At 43.4% G+C, this 15026-nt stretch overlaps 1 protein-coding gene across 1 annotated transcript in view; it reads left to right on the top strand.

The window, feature by feature from the left end:
* The window catches only part of Atp10a (ATPase phospholipid transporting 10A (putative)), a 212117-nt gene that overhangs the window by 55803 nt on the left and 141288 nt on the right, over positions 1-15026 (top strand). The window lies entirely within an intron of this gene.

The following is a 15026-nucleotide window of genomic DNA, read 5'->3' as shown; positions in this document are numbered from 1 at the left end:
ACCAGAATGTGATCCTTGGGACACCGTGGAAGGAGAGAATTTACTCCTGCAGTTTGTATTGACCTTCACATGCACATTGTGGCACATCCATGCCCCTCTCCCCATATCAATAAATAAAATGTATTAAAACCAGGTTTTAAAGCACAGCTTACTGGGCTTGTTAGTGACAGAGGTCTGGGTACCATTCCTGCACTGCCTGCCATGAATAGTGATGCTGTAGGTAGCAGCGAGGATGCAGGGTGACTGCCATTTAGCTCTCATGGAATTTACTGTGTTTTCCCACACTCTCCTCTCCCTGACTTCGATGCTTACCACTGGACTTTCATAGATTCAGAATGACATCATCCCTTGTTGTTCCTGTGGTTGGAACTGCTTATTCTGTGTGTACCATTTGGTACAAACACATCCCAAAGATTTTGTGGCTATTAAAGGCAGTGTCGAGGAAAACCCTATTGGACCCACGATTTGAGCTTTGTTTGGCTGCGGTTTGCTTTTGCCAACCATCCATCAATGAGAACTTTTAGCGTTTTCACAACAGTCAGTGTATCCAAACCCCTACAGGCATCACTATGTTTTGAAAACAAGTACACAAGAATCATTTCTTAGAATATCTCAGATGTAAAGAAATGATGTAAGAGACAGGTAAAAGCATCAGACCATGCCTGGCCTCAGACTGCATACAGTATACAGGCTGAGCGTTGCAGGCACCTACAGTTTCTTTGGGGTGGTGGTGGTGGTGGTGGTAGGAAGCTTCTCTGAGCTTGGGGACTTCTGCTGTGGAACCTATCCGCAGCAACTCCATTGCTTCTTATAGCAAACAGCTGCACTATGAAGTGACTAGGATTCAGGTTCTTAGATTATCTGGCAGCAGATCACACAAAAAGGTTTGGGGTGTGGAAGATCTTTGAGGATTCCTTTCCTTCTGTTACCATCTCTTCCCTCACATTGCTGTGGACCGCAGAGGGTGATAAGGGAACGCTCAGCAATGTTCTCACATCTCATGATCAGATTTTTCTATTTGTGTGCCTTGGGACTTGAACGGAGGGCCAGGCAGATGCTAAGCACTCCAGTTCTTCCACTTTGTTATAGTCCCTGCGGATAATGCTGACTTTTAAGGCAAGTCTCCAAAATAAATGCCACTCTTTTTGGTGTTATAAAAAAAGGAAGAAACAACCTTGGGATTAATTTCTTCTGCTCAGACAGTGTGTCAGGCATGTCTTGACTGAAGTGTTTGTATTCCCCAGCATGGGCAATCTGACAGCTTGCCTTGGTGGAGAAGCTCAACTTCCCCTTTGGATGATCAGCCCTGTTATTATCACCTGGGTGGCTGTAGTGCAGAGGTGAAACTGAGAGGAAAGCCCACAGGAAAGGGTGCCATCTGTTTTTTCATTTTTTCTTTCTTCTTTCTTCTCTTTTCTTTCTGTTTCTCATTGGTCCTATATTTGGGGACTTTGGCAGGAAGCCTTCTTTAGTTACAAGGTGTCATTCCTAGGATTACAGAAGGAGTGTGGTATGGAGGCCCCTCCTGGCCAGCTTTCCTTGCTGGGAAACCTACTCTCAGGCACAAACTGCACATATGGAATGAGAAGAACTTTGGAGTTTTCCCCAGTAGAAAATGAAAATGGAATAAAAATGAAGCAGTTAAAGCACAAATATAATTTATGTATTACTTTAAATGGGCTTTATTGCACAGACACACAAAAAAAGGAAAAGCCATTCTTGTATAAATATCCTACATGTTCATTCTTAAAAGCTCACAGCAACTTTCTGATGAAGTGCATGGATTTCATCAGTTAATCTTTGAGACGTCGTGTTAGTTTTTTCTTTGGTTTTTAAAAGAAAATGCATTCCTGAGGAAAATAAGAACAAAAAGCATGCTTTCCATTCCCCGACCCCCACCAAATCTCTCTGAAGCATCACCTTCTAGGCACAAGCTCTCTCCCAGGCCCATCTCTCAGGCTCTCTTCCACCTGGTATCTTCTGGATCCGTCCCCTCCTTACATTGACTTTTTCTTATTCTTCTCTGTCCGCACTATCCACCATGCAGCCTGGAAGTGACTGCAGAGTATAGGGGACACTGTAACCATCCAGTGCCCGCTTCCCAAGGCTGCCTACCTAAAGCCTTATGGTCTCTTATTTCAACTGTGTTTTACTGTCCACTGGAGAGTTTCATGTCCTCACAGTTATGTTGGGGATCCTTTCTAAGCCTGGGAAAGTCCGTTGTGACTTGAGTACTGAGGTGAAGCTCTGCCTTCTACATTCAGGAAGTTCTGCAAATTTCCCTCAAAGTAGCACAGTATTTGTCATGTAACCGGAGTCTCTAGAGATTCTGGCTGGTAACCTAGTGGGTGAGAGCGGTGATGTAATAGCATGTAGTGGTCACGTATGTGGACTGTCTTCCCACCTGGGAACTGAGCTCAACTCGAGGACCGCTGTGGGTTGTGCTGAAGCAATCGCTTAAGCTGTCTGCCACAGTGATGTAAGCAAAGGCCACAATGAGAATGGGCCTTAGGACTGGAGAACACTTTTAATATGTAGGAAGGCTTCCTGTTACTGTCATTTGCAGAATTAAGAGCTGTGATTATTGTGCATGGGGACAAAGCTCGATTAGAAGGGACATTTTCCTCAGGCCACTGATATGATTGTCATATGTGAGAGTAAGATGTTATACTTACTCTACATGTTCTTTTCCTTTAAAAAAATTTAATAATGTTCTACCATGGGGCAGTGTCTTCTGTATGCTGTTTGTATCAGGGACTTCTTCTTACAATTATGATAAGTTGATTGGGGAAACTGTTTTGGAAAATGTTCATTGCTTCACCCTGGCTGACCTGGAACTCACTCTGTAGACCAAGCTGGCCTTGAACTCAGAAATCAGCCTGCTTCTGCCTCCAAAGTGCTGGGATTAAAGGCATGCACCACCACTGCCTGGCTCCTCCTACCTTTTGCTTTCCCAGTTTTTTCTGGACTTTGTTCCATTATGTAGTCCAGGTGGGTCTAGAACTTGCAATGTAGCTCAGACTAATCTTAAGTTCAAGACCTACCTTCCTCAGCTCCTGAGTGCTGGGATTGTATATATGAGCGGTCACACTATGAGTGTGTCCCTTCTTTCTCTTTTTAAAGTGTATGTGGGTCCTTGTTCAAATGGAGCATACTGTGAAATGTCCAATAATCTTCACGTATTAATGAATTTGATCTTATTTGGCCTTCAATTTTTAAACTTGGAGTCAGCGTTTTTTCTTTTAAGGCCGATGTTTCTCAGTATCTGTAGGGTTTGTTTCACGAACCCTGATTTCAACCTTAGGTACCCAAATCTACATGCTGAAGTTTCATATGTGCATATTAAATTGTTCCTGGAAGATTTCTAACAATAGCTAATGCAATATGGAGTAATATCAGGTTAAAGTTGGGTCCTGGGAAACCGGATTAACACAGTGCCCTCCAGCAGGCATCAGCCATGTCTCCTCAAAGTGTACAGTATATAGATTTTGGTAAGTTCTGCTCATGGTTCATTTTAGGCACAGTGACCTTCAAGATGTGCACAATCAGATCTTTAGAAGACGCAAGTCTATTGGTTTACATGGCAGAGCGAAGGAAGACATTAATGTGATAACCATTTGTAGGGAGGTTGTTTTGGATAATGTGGATAGAACAGTGTGATCACAATGATTCTTAAAACACTGAAGAGAAAGACAGTGAGATGCCAGTTCAAGGAGGGACCTGGCACTGCTGCTGGTTTTGAAGATGGGGTGCACATTAGAACAGAGGTGTCCTGTAGAAAATGAGAGGGAGAGAGACAGACACGGACATAGAGACACAGTGACAAACACAGAGAGACACAAACACAGAGATACAGAGAGAGAGACACAGAGAAAGAAACCCTTGCGTGGGCTTCCAGATCCCTTCTGGGATCTTTAATTTGCTCATCTGTTGGGATTCTTTCCTATAGAACTTTCCTATAGAAAGAATCCTATAGATTCTTTCCTATAGACAGTACATTTGAATGAATTACCTACTAAGTTTGTCAAAATCTGGTACAGCATCAAGAAAGGCCAGTGGGAGATACAGAAGAGCTCCTCCAGGGATTCAAGCATCAGCTCAGGGTGCACAACCCAGCAGCATTCTCCCTGTAGCATGATGTAGCCCCGAGAGCCCTGGATGATGGGCTATGCTATTTCCACAGTGCCTTTTGAAGTTTCTGTTCTGTTCTCCAAGAAGGAACGTATCCAGATGGAGAGGTCCCAAGTAATTCTGGCTTAAGCAGCATCTTGCTAACTTAATACAGGAAAGTAGTTTTAGCAAGCTTACCCAATGAACAACGGCAGTTTTGTGTTTTCTGTTGAACCTTGTTGAACCCAGTCATGTGGAACACATGTCTTCTTTGTTCATAAGAATGCTGATGAGACCTTTGGCTTTGGAGTACCAGGAAGTGTCCAGCCTCCTGTCCAGTGCTGGCAACCAGCTACTTAATAACCTGGATTGATTTTTGTGCCTTTCATTAGCCAACAAAGTTGGGCTCAGAAATAAGTATTGGGGCTTTCCCCTGGTGAGCTATGATACCACTGCTTCCCTATTATGTGGGATGCAGGGAGAACAGGCCAGAGAGGAGCAGTGACCTCTAGGATATGCAAAGAGCAGAAATGTGTGCTTTCGGAAGAAGCAGTTCTTCTCCACCAGACTGTACAAGGAACAGCACGAGTAAATTTAGGTTTGATAAATAGGAGCTCAGGTGTTGGTATTACTTCCTGGGAGTTGAGCAAGAGTGGGTCTGTGCAGAGTGGTTTTGTGTGTCTTGGAGACTTCACAAACTTCTATATGTCACACAATATATATACCAGCCATACTACCTGTGATGCACACACTGTACTATCCTCCTTACCTGTTTTGCACTTGAGGATGCTTAGTTCAAGACCCAGTGGGCTGTGCAGCTCATGACTTCTCATGCCAGGGTTTAAGTAGAGAAATAACCCCTGTGTACTCTGGTTCCTGCTTTGCAGTTGGCTCACCCGGGGCATGGGTTGCTGTTGGCTGAATGGCTTGCTCATTAGAGGTGTGCATTAAATTCCATGATGTACAGGGCACAGCATAAATTAATGCATACTTTTATGAAGACTCTGCATGAATGCCTGTCTCCCTGGAGGCACCTAACAGTTCTCTCTTTTAAGGTTAGTTATTTCAATTGGAACAAGTTTCCTTTCATTTCCTTTCACCCAGAGCAGACTACTCAAGTCCAAGGTCACTGTGTATGCACAGTTGGGGAGCACCAATAACTCACTTAGCCATTACTTATTCAAGTGATTTCAGGAATGCTCTCATTTGTAAGCACAACTTCTGTGACCTTAGGTCCCACTGTGCGTGTAGAATTTGCACACATTCTTGGTGGTAACACAAATTAGTTCTAAAGAACACGATGGCCGTTCCTTAAAGGCTTCCAGTGATCTCTCTCTGGTTATTTATAGCATGCTCTAATACTGGGATAATTCTGGAAAGAGCAAAATGGCCTAAGTAAGAGGAAGACATGCCTATTAAGAATGCACAAATATGTCTCCTCTCAGTTAAAAAAAGTTAACATAAAATAGAATTATATGACCCAGTCATCCCACTTTGGGCTGTGAATTCAAACCATGGAAGTCAGCGTGTGGAAGAGATATCTGTAGCACCTTGTTATTAGGACACCACTGACAAGAACGGAGGTGTGGAGTCAGTCCTCAGCACATGAGTAGGTGAAGAATATGTGCTAGATAGCCATGATGTAATGTTATTTCACTTAATAAGATCCTGTTTTTTGCAGCAACAGGCAAGGATGGACCCAGAGGAGAACGTGCTAAACAAAATAATGCAGATGCAGAAATACAACTTCCTGCATGTATAATCTCATGTGCATGTGGAATCTAAAACAGTGGAGCTTATAGCAGCAGGGAGTTGTAGGAAGGTAACAGAAGCTGAGGGCTGACAGAGTTAGAGATGATGCATAAAATTGTTAGAGAGAAAGAATTCATGATTGCTGTTAAGGTGATAGATATGCTAGTTAGCTCGAGCCTTTCATTTTACATGGCACACATATATCACATCATAGCACACTCCACTATTTATATAGTAAGTTGGAGAAGTGGAGAGAGAAGGAAGTAGGAGGGGGAGAGAGAGAGAGAGAGAGAGAGAGAGAGAGAGAGAGAGAGAGAGAGAGAGAGACAGAGAGAGACAGAGAGAGACAGAGACAGAGACAGAGACTGAGGCCCTGAGGGGAGGACCAGTTGTCTGGGCGTGAAGTTGTTAGAAGTTTGAGTAAACAGAGAAAGATCTCATGTGTCCAGGGCTTCAAAAGCCTGAGAAGTTTATCGGAGCCCAGGACCCACTGAAACTACACTGAGGTTCTTTCAGTGTTTTCTTTGTCAGTGTTACTTTTGCATACATTTAAACATTTTTCTATTAAAAAATTTTACACAGTAATGTAATTGTTGCACCTTTATTGACCTTTGCTTTTTTTTTTTTTTTGACTGAGACAGTGTTTTCATCTGCTCTACCCAGGCCCCAGGGAGCTAGGTGTCTAACTAACAAGTTTAAAAAAATAAAAATAAAACCAGACAAAAACAAACAAAAACTCTAAAAAGGGTTGGAGGCGATGAATGTATTGATTAAGTGTTTTGGCTTAAAGATTTCTCAATGCAAATGTTTACGGAAACACCGCATTAAACTTCTATAAGTGGATAGGGTGCCTTGTCAGGTAAACAGGTAAAACTGTCTGGATTCTGAGCAGCATGGCTGAGCATCAGGCCCTGAACGTGATCTGCTGCTGCACTCTCTGTGGTTGACTTACCTGTTGGGAGACCGCCAGAAGGTGAGGAGCTATGGTCTAGATCTTAGAATTTGTTTGTGAATCCACCCTTCCAGTTGATCTGGATCACACCCACTCACGCTGCTCTTCATGGGCCATGTCTTCTCAGGAATTTTTCTTTTATTTCTTTCCAGAGTGTGTTGATGTCACTTAGTTGAGTGTTTTGTTTGGTTCTTGTTTTAAACAAAAGTTGTTTATTTTTCTTTTTTTTTAACTTTTGTGGTTCATTTCAAGTTGCTGGCTACCTAAGACATGCTCAGCCCTCCATCAGTAAGGGAGGGAAACACTTCAGGTGAAGCAGAGGAAACCTGCAGGTACAAATGGGATCTTTAGGTGGGATTATTCCTTCTGGCTTGTGGATCTGAGGGGACGTGTCAGGTCTAAGAGAGGGGATTTGGCAAACTGTCAGGATGTCCTGGAGGCTGGGCTGTATGTCCCCAGATTGCTGTGTTCTCTGGCCATAGGAACCTGGAAGCTGTTGTGCCAGATTGCAATCTAGCACTTCACAGGCAGTAAAAGGGGCCCCTTTTTCTGCTGGTGACTTGAAGTTCCCCTTTGTTCTGGTGTGCCTTGGTCATTCTGTAAACTGTCCAGACCGGCTGTGGAAGGCCATCTGATACCTTGACGCTCCCATACCTTTTGATATTTGTGTCTTTCCATGATACGTCATTCATATAGGCCTTTTTTTCTATAACAGATGATCTATACAGCTATCTTTAAGGGTCCTGGGAGACCCTCCAGACTTCTGACCAGAGGTAGAAGAGTGCTGACAGTATGTGCTGCCCCTCTCTACACAGGAGGGCATGGGATTGATCTGGGTGTGGCCTTTCCTGGGATTCAGGCCCTGAAGCAGGAGGGACACATTGTTCCAGGTACTTCCAATGTACATTTTGCCCCAGGGAGATCAGAATATTTTGTTGGCTTTCGGGTTCATTTTTTTCACTAGGCAGGATTGTTGTGGCCAAGTGTATCCACTGTGGGTGGCATAGACAAGCTGTGCCAACAGGTTATTTGTTATCAGTGACAAGAAGAGGAAGGCAGCCATTGAGGTGCTTTTCCCTTGCCCTGTTAAGAATCTAGCTTCCCAAGTTTCTGGTCCAACAGACTTTGTAGGGGTTGCAAATTTACAAACGCCAAGTACACCACAGCAATGTGTCATCTCATTCTTCATAGAAACCTGATGTAGCAGAGGGTGATCTTTCCGGTTTGACAGATGTCATAGTAGAGTGTGACCTAGACATAGAACCCGTGCTCAGGGTGAAAATGATGGTTGACTGTGCTGTGCAGTTTGGACAAGGTATCTTTAGGTTCCCATTTCGCATGAGAAGACAGTCGCTGATTGTTATGGGTGCCAAGTACTTATGCGAAGGAACTTTCTTGGGGTTATCTGCCCTAGGCACTGTACCTTGGTAGAGCCTGAGGTCCCACTTCCAATTGTCCAGTGCTGAAGGGTCAAGTGCTAGACTATACCGAAGATATCTCAAGTCTGTGAGAGAGTCTTTAAAATAGTAATCTAATTTAAAAATAACAGTATAAACTTGCAAAGTGGGAGAGAAGGGAAGGAGGGACTTGAGGTGAGGTGAACATAATCTTTGAAAGGTGTGTTTGGGGGTCTAGAGCCTGCAACCCCCCCCCCCCCCACACACACACACATACAGGGCTAATAAGGGCTTCTCCAAACCTGGCCAGTGGCACAAGGAATCTAGAAACTTGTATTTTGTGAATCTTTTTCTGAAACAACAACAACAACAAAACCCAAAAAACATGACAGTGTGCTGTAATACAGAAGAATCTAGAGGACATATGGGAAATAATCTAGCTATGGACAAACACTGCTTATCTCGACTGGTGAGGATCCCTTCTCTGAAATTCATAGGACCAACATTTTTCATATTTGTTTTCCAGACTTGGATGTTTATGTACACACAATGAATTGTCTTGGGCTAGGGCACAAATCTAAGCAGGAATGTCATTGCCATTTATTTATTTTGTATGCCCCAAGTGCATAAAGGTAATTTTGTACAATGTTTTCAACATACTTTTGCTTTGACTACAACATGTCACATGAAACCTGACAAAAAACCTTCCTCTTGTAGAATTGTGGAGATACACAAAAACTTTCTCATGTTCTGGTTAAGGTGCTTAGTATGAATGTGGAACAACAACAACAAAAAAAACCTACACAGGGACAGACAGAGTAGGGTGGCCAAGGGCTGGAGGTAGGAGGGAGAATACCTAGCCTTGGTACTATTAAGATGGTTGAGAGGCTATAGGTGCTTGTCTGCAAGACTGCAAACTGTAGTTCAGTTCCAGGGAGAACCACATGGTAGAGTGAGCTGACCACTGCAAACTCTCTCTGTCTTTGTCTCTGTCTCTGTCTCTGTCTCTCTCTGTCTCTCTCTCTCTCACACACACAATAAATAAATGGGATTAAAATTAGAGAATATATAGCTATTGTTTAAAGTATCCAAGGTTTAAGGCATTGCATAAGAATAAGTTTGGTTATCTGTTGCACAGCATGGCTGGCAACTATACTTAATGTCTATTTCAAGATTGCTGAGTTGATTTTAACTGTCCCCCTCTATAAACACACAAAGGTATGTGATGATTGATATGTTCAATAGCTTGTCTTGATCACTGCACTGTGCATATATATCAAAATGTCACATTGTACCCATACATGTACTTTGACAGTAATTAATCATTTCAAAATTTAAACATAAAAAAATGGAAGAATTATTTCTCAAAATGCAGGAAGAAGAAAATCTGCCCAGTAGGAACTCAGATTCTTGCTACCACTGCCTTCTCCAGCCACAAACTGTCCCTCTACCTGGCCAGTCCGTCCCAGAGGAAACAGACAGCATTCAGTTAGAGCACACCTGTCCAGGATGTGTGTGGCATTGCTACCTGCTAATGCCTTTCTAACTGTGAGGGTCACCTGTAGATTGATCCATTAGTACAGGCTATGCCCCACGGTGCCCATGGAGGATGATAGTCCTCCCTAGTGACTCATCTTCAAGGCGTCTGTGTAAGTCTAAAAGCACCATAGTTCCCCTGTGGAGCTCTCCAGGTTCCAGTCATAGCTGGGGATGCACACAGTGTCACAGCTAAATCTATGAGATACCATTTGTGACGGATGGCTTTGAACTCATCCTTCACCCCCAGTTTCTTGAGAGTTACAATTACAGGTGGGTACCGTCACATCTGGCTTGTCTTTGCATGCCCCAGCCACTTCTAAAGTACTTACTTTCTCTAAGGAAAGGGACATGTAGTTTTTCAAAGTTATAGGCAAGAACAGCAGCTTAGCATCATGCATTTCTCAACATTCTTTCCAGTCAGACACCTAAAATTAGAAGATGGGAGTTAACTTATTTGGGGGCTGTCAATGACTCGCAGCTGGGTGTTGTATTACCCTCCTCTGCCTCTCAGCATCTTCATCCTTGGAGGGAGGCTAGCACTGCTCACAGGAACACAATAAGCACAATGTAGTCATCTTGGGGTTCTCTGCTCATGGCCTCCAGTTTTAGAGCGTGGCCACCAGCAGCGAGGGAAACAAAGTTTGTTGTGAACTCTAGTGCCATTGCTTATTCTCTGCATATAATTGATGAGAGCATTTTCTCTGTGCTGCCACCTCTCTTACTTTACTGAATAAAGCTGGGAGGTGAACTCCAAGCTTAAATCACAGAGGTGTCTTGTCACCCCACAAGTGGCATCACAAGGAATTGCATCCTAGTAGCAATTTTAAATTTCATATGTAACAACGCTTCTACTCCAGTGTCTGCATTCACCAAGACATGCTGTGTTTATTTACGATCCCAGAGTGATCATAATTTTGTAGGCTGCCATGATTTAGGACATTTTCTGTAAATATATTACCAGGAGATATTGCTCTGGTGGCAGTTTTAGAAAGCCTTTTTTTTTTTTTCTGTCTAAAAGAGAAATCTTTTTAGGATGTCTAATTCTGCATTGTGAAGGGAAGGTAGCACCTAGAATGGCGTTGGTTCGGGTGGGTTGGAGGGTTGCTCTCAGTGAGAGACTGCAGCAAGCCTCAGGAAGCACCTCCATCATGAATGCAGGCTGCTCCTCTTTGTGTGTAAGAAAGCTCATTTGCCTTTCTGGCTGCCAGTCTTCTCATAAGGCAGAAGGGAGGAAAGGCTCTTGTTATCAAGTCCTTTAACATATAGTTCTGATGTGGAGGAAACAGGGGCATTGGGGAAATGGTGGTTTGGACTAACTGTTCTTCTACTGCATACAGGGGTGCCATGTGTTCAGGCTTCTGGGAAAGACCTTGACTTCATACAGGTCTGTGGGCAGCACTAGTCACTTTTCTTGATTGTAGGATAAGCATGCACAGGGGAACCCTAATTTCAGACCTGAGGAGCAGAGATGCAGAGATTAGGGGGATCACTACTTTGAAAGGTACAAACAAGGGTGCTACCTAACCCACCCTGGCCTGATTCTCCTTGCTTTCATGGCAGAGTCTGCCAGAAGGACCTACAGGAAGCTGTAGTTGTCTATTCTTGGGACACCACTTCAGCTTGCCTTGGGAAAGAAGCTGGCATCATGTTAGAAAGCAGACAGCGCCTGAGCCTGATAAGCAAGAAGAGTAACATGACATAGGCCACCTGGCTGCTTCAGGAGAGTATGGAGTCAGACAATAGAACTCACACCTAGTGAAGACAAGTCCCATAAGAATATTCACAAAAATGTGGAGGGCAGTGAGCACCTAGAAGGAGAAGTGGTGAAGTCGCTTCTGACAGAAAGGACTAAAGACATTACTGAGAGATAAGTGGAACAGTTCCAGTGTTGGACTCTCCTATGTAAGGAGAGGAGGAAGCTGAGTGAGTGCAGTCCCCAAGCAGTGTGTGTTGTTGACATGGGTATAGCCATGTCCAGGATCTCAGCGTCAGACTCATGGAGGACATGGCAATAACTTTTTTTCTGTCAGTGAAACTCAGAAGACAATGACAATGCTGTCCCTTCTTGTTCATGTGTGGGTATTGCATGAAGTATATGTCCACCATAGCTTTTCCCTCTGGAATGTTTATAGAATGCAAGCTGTTCCTCCACAGAGACTGCTCCTCCCGAGACTAGCTAAACCTACCTTCTTTATCCAGCTGTGTGTAACAACTCTGCCTCCTTGTTTTTCTGTGGATAATAACCCTCTTTTCATGATCTACCTTCATGTAATAACCCAGCCTCCTTCATCCTACTGTAGATACTAACCTGGCTTCTTTGTTTCTCCTGTATGTAATAACTCTACCTTCTTGTTCTGCTGTGTGCAAAAGCCCTGCCTCCCATGTTCAACTCTATATAACAAACACACCAAGTGTGTAGGGTGCTGTTGTTTGTCCAGCAGGGAACACAGACAAGCCAATCCCAGCTTTTCTTTCTGTCTGGGTCTCTCTACTCCCTCACTGCCCTGGTCAGTTCCAAGTCACTGGAAGCTGCACAAAGACTCAGAAGACTTATATTTAAAAACAAACAAACAAACAAACAAACAAAACCTAAGCAACAACAATACCCTCCTCCCCAAGCCCTCCAAATTGCATTTGTTTCTTACAGTATTAGGGATCAAACTTGGGATGCTGTGTACCCTGAGGAAGTTACATCCCCCATCCCAACTATATTCAGCCCCTTCCCCAGTCAACTACAAAGTATATTTTAAGAAGCGAACAAGAGTAAGACCATATATCATTTTCCTTGGCCCTACATAGATATTTACAGAGGTGTCTTGTTACTCCACAAGTGGGATCAGAAAGAATTGCATATTAGTAGCACATTCAATTCATATGTAACAACCCTTCTACTCAAGTGTCTGCATCCATCAAGACATAGCAGTGTTTCTTTATAGACCTTGAGTGATGATAAGTATACAGCTTGTCATGACTTAGGACATTTGCAATAAGTATGTTACCAGGAAAAGTTGCTCTGGTGACATTTTTAGAAAGCTTTTTGTTGTTGTGGGAAAGAGTTTGCTTTTATAATGTTTGATTCTTGATTGTGGGGAGATGGGAACACCCAGAGTGGTGTGGGTTGGGGTAGATAGGCTGGAAGGAATGCATTTACGGAGGAACAGCAACAAGCCTATATGTACGCTGTTTGGTCCCACCTGGAAGGTTGTATTACCAAGATGTTTAAAAGACAAGGAACAATTTTTGCACCAGATATTGAAATCAATGTGACTCCCAAATATTCTAAAGCAAACAATGTAGAAGCTCACCCATCGCATGCTCTGAATCTCAAGAGCACAGTCTTGAGACTTCTTTTACCCAGAGGAACGGGATACCTCAGTCAGTTTGCCTGAAAAGTCTTCCCTATTCCCAGGTAATGGTAGAATTGATTAGATATCTTTTGGTCAGACAAGTATGATGTTGACATGAAAAAACAGAGAGAGAGAGAGAGAGAGAGAGAGAGAGAGAGAGAGAGAGAGAGAGAGGAGAGAGAGAAGAAGAAGAGGAAGAAGAAGAAGAAGAAGAAGAAGAAGAAGAAGAAGAAGAAGAAGAAGAAGAAGAAGGAGGAGGAGGAGGAGGAGGAGGAGGAGGAGGAGGAGGGAGGAGGAGGAGGAGGAGGAGGGAGGAGGAGGGAGGAGGAGGAGGAGGGAGGAGGAGGAGGAGGGAGGAGGAGGAGGAGGGAGGAGGAGGGAGGAGGAGGGAGGAGGAGAGAGGAGAGGGAGGAGAGAGGAGAGATAGACTATTAGAATACAGTAGACAAAGCCAACAATTCTATACAGAACAGAGGGGCATTTCCATTCACTGGGCGAAAAGACGGTTTTATAACTAGAGTTAAAAGAACTGGCTGGCCAGGAAAAGTGTGCTGGGCACTGTTGTGGTTTGAATGTGAAACGTGCTCAGTAGGTTTGTATGTTTAAAGACCTGGTTGTCAGCTAATGGTGCTCTTTTGGAACCTTTACTAGGTTTTCTCCTCGCTGGAGAAAGTGGGCTACTAGTGGGGCAGACCCTGAATGGTTATAATTCAGCCCCACTTTCTGGTTTCCGTCCCTTGGCACCCAGACTGTGGACATGATGTGGCTTGCCACTTCACACATCTCACACTTCAGATCCTTTCTCTACCATGGTAGCCATATCCTTTTGAAATCACGGATTTAAAAACAAAACAAAACAAAACAAAACAAAGCAAAACAAAACACAACCCTCCTTCCTTTAGCTGTTCTTCTCAGATTTTAGTCACAGCAAGAAAAGGAATATAGACCCTCACTCAAGTTTTAGCATAAAAATGAGTATCAAATGGTTTGAATGTTTAAATGTAGTTAAGGAAAATACTCTTGTACTCACCCCACAATAAGGTAAACAAGGAAACTAGGAAACACCACCATCTCCAGATGTTTCTAGAGTTCCTCCCGGAGACATCAGATGCATTTAATGGTCTACAAATATAAAGCCATGAGTCACACCACAACTCACACCAAAATGCAAGAGAAGTGTTGGGGGCTGGGAGGGAGAGAAGTGGGAAACAGAGAAAGGTTTCTAGTTTACCTGTAAATGCTACCACAGGTCAGGGGTCAAAAACAAAACAAAGCAAAACAGAAGTTAGGAGGAGGTGTGCAGGTGAACTTACAATCATACAGATTTGGGTATCCAAGTGATGTCCTGGCTAAGTGCCTGTGGAGGCCAAGGACTGGTGTGGTTTTTGAAAATTCCTTACTATCAAAAGAATGACCACCTTAGAAATGATCATCCAAAGGTGTTTTAAGACTCACAGTTTTTATTCCAATCTTGGTTCAGGTATCCTTTTGCTTTCCTGGGCTGGTGTACTTCCTAGGAAAAAGTCATTTATCATGGGTGTTACTGAACAGTGCCACTTTGGCATGCATAATTGTGCTCTTTAAATAGTTTGGTCTGTCCTCTTCTTGTCTGGGAAACTTGGCCTGTTGGCCTGCTCTCAAAGAAGCCAAGGGGCTTCATGTCTGCTTGAGCTCTTTTGGGACACTGCTCAGAGCTTTCTGACTTCACCGTGGAGTAGCCAGTGTTTCCCATTATTTTAATTATTTTTTTTTATTTTTTTATTTTTGTTTGGTTTTTTTGTTTTCTTTTTTTGAGCTTGGTTTTGTCCAGTAGCCTAAACTGGGCTCAGACTCAGTTCCCCTTTGCCTTACTATAGCTGTGTGCTTCCACGCTCAGCTTTGCCATTCATCTTGATGTGTTGCGTTTAGCACACATGCAATAGAAAATAA

The sequence above is a fragment of the Mus caroli genome, unplaced genomic scaffold (genome assembly GCF_978045245.1).
Source record: "Mus caroli unplaced genomic scaffold, Mus_caroli_1 scaffold_8, whole genome shotgun sequence".
Taxonomy (NCBI): domain Eukaryota; kingdom Metazoa; phylum Chordata; class Mammalia; order Rodentia; family Muridae; genus Mus; species Mus caroli.
The sequence above is the reverse complement of the archived record's forward strand: the minus strand, read 5'-3'. Positions and strand labels throughout refer to the sequence as shown.